The sequence below is a fragment of the Cibotium barometz genome, chromosome 32 (assembly GCF_041138505.1).
Source record: "Cibotium barometz isolate CiBa-2024 chromosome 32, ASM4113850v1, whole genome shotgun sequence".
Lineage (NCBI taxonomy): Eukaryota > Viridiplantae > Streptophyta > Polypodiopsida > Cyatheales > Cibotiaceae > Cibotium > Cibotium barometz.
Window position 1 is genome coordinate 33,776,387 of NC_141077.1, and position 2,400 is coordinate 33,778,786.

The window sequence follows — 2,400 nt, forward strand, 5'->3', positions numbered from 1 at the left end:
GTGACTATGCAGACGTTGGAATTGTGATGCAAGGTTAGAAAGAGCAATGGACTTAGCAAGAACAAGAATTGATGAAAGAAAAGATAAAACCAGATCAAAGGCAAGCATGCATAGTGTTGGCATGGGGCATTGAGTGTCTAGAGCAAGGTGCAGATGAGGCTATTGGGCTTACTAGTGAGAGGCATGGATGTGTGGATTTGTGTCGGATTGTCCATCTATGAACTTTGTATTAATGGTGAAATGACGTATTACAAAGCCATATGTGAGATGGACAATCCGTCCTACTATGTGGTCCACAATCCATGTACGTGTGCATGTAAGTGCTTGTGCCGTGTGCACATGCGTTTGTTTTAGTTTTTCTTACCTTGCTTAGCCTAATATCCTTGAAAAAAAGCATGAAAGGGGAAAAAAACCACCCCACATGTAAATAAAATTAAATTATCAAAATAACTTCTCAAAAATAGCTTTAAAAACTCAAATCAACACAAAAAGCTCAATCGACTCAAATTTGAGTCCTAGGCAACGAGTTCATCTTCAGTTAGGCTATACAGGGAGGTTGTGTCAATTTCTGCAGTGATCTACAACGATTTGCGGCTGCGCCCCAGTCATCATGTTGGTACTCCAGCACCTCAGTGGCATACCCAACATCCTACCCCTTGTTTCCACCGTCAAGGGCGATGACGGTTGCTTCCATCTCCTCACCCACTTTTGCGACACATGAGACCTGCTTGGTAAACTTGATTTCATCCCCCCTGCAATTCAAGCTTGATGACTGTGAGGCTGCTCCCATAGTGGCTACCTGTTGGAGCACTCAATCTCTAAGGATTATTTGTCGGACCTGTGTGGCTCCGACAAGTCACTATTAGATTTGTTCCAGTACACCGCTGCCTAGTTGGTTTCAAAGTTTAAGATGAAGTTGGAAGATACCACCAAATTTACTACGAGTGCTTCAGGGTTTCGTTTGAAGGAATTGTAGACAGGGAACTACATAAACAGCTCGCTCCTTATCGCCTCACAATGAGAGGAAACTCACTACAGTATCGTTGCCTCACAGTGAGAGAGGAAACTCACTACACTCCCTATTGTGCCCTTGTACAATCTTTAGGTGTGGGCAAGTCGAGAGCATTGATGGAATTGAGCAAGGTGGGTGTTTACATTTGCTATTGTAGCCTGGCGCGAGTAGCTTGTCAACAGCCTCTCCACCAAGGACAGTTGTCTTGCAGATAAACTTGTTAGCACATTCAGAGAACATAACATGGTGCTTTACTTGAAGCCGTGGCTCTATGTGCTGGCTACTCTGCTGACATTAACACCACATGGGTGTCACCTGAGGTTTGGAAGGAACAACAGCTTCCTGATGAGGATGGTTGTCCCAAAAGTGACCTTGCGAAGAGGGTATTGAATGAGTGGGGGAAGCTACAAGCTCAATCTGACACACATGACCCATACAAAGGAGTTGATCATCCTAATAGTTATAACTTGTGAACTTATAGTGAAGCAATCGAGTCTGTTGAAAATGCCTTAAAGAAGAAGTCCACCCATTGCTCGCCTGATGATTTGGAGAAGGAGAAGGTGTGTACCCCTTGCAGCGTGATCTTTGCCTTTGATGAAGCAAGACGGTTGCAAATACCGGATCCACAATCAAACTCGATAATTCTTTGAAATCGGGAGGGCACGCATGATTTTTTTTCCCCATTAGATCTTTGCGATTACACTAGACACTTTTACAGAAGTGACCAATCCTTCACCCAACAAGCACAATGAGGACAACGACAGGGTCATAAAGATGGGTTTCAAAATGCCTCATCCAATCTATTTCCTCCCAAATATGGCTCTTTTCAAGCCAACTGGATGTTTGAGAATTTTTTACTACTTCCAACCTGTGCATTGGATGAAGCAAGGTAGGCCAATGTGGTCCGGAAGAGTGAAAAGTGATGGTGATCCTTCCAAGTATAGACACTAAAAAGCATTCTACCCAACGTTGGACGCTGCAAATCATCTTCCAACTAGTCGGTGGTTGAGATCAGCCTATATATTGCCTTGGCCTCCGTTGTGCTACTGCTTATGGAAGTTCAACATATCTTCAGAGCTGCCCAGAGACAAGTGTCATGGTTCCCGTGTGAGGGGACGCTATTGAGCCTCAATGTGGGCACCCTCTCCATGTCAGCGGTGGCCACAACCTTACCATGCCCATGGAGGGTCCCATAGACCAAATCTCCAAGCTCAGTGTGGCAACGCACTCATGCACTCTCATGGCGCACAGTATCAAGAAGGATAGAGAGATCTGTCACTCGCAAGATGATCCTCCTAGAAGACAAGACAAGAGGCATTGGAATCTAAAAGAGATACCCAGGGGCAAGCTTGTAGACATGGATGCATGTGCTAAAATAGCACAACGGG

General features: G+C 44.8%; 1 pseudogene; it reads left to right on the plus strand.

Annotated features, from left to right (window-relative positions):
- The first annotated feature begins 1,017 nt into the window (after positions 1 to 1,017).
- LOC147620114 (uncharacterized) lies at positions 1,018 to 1,963 on the plus strand (annotated as a pseudogene).
- Positions 1,964 to 2,400: the final 437 nt, after the last annotated feature.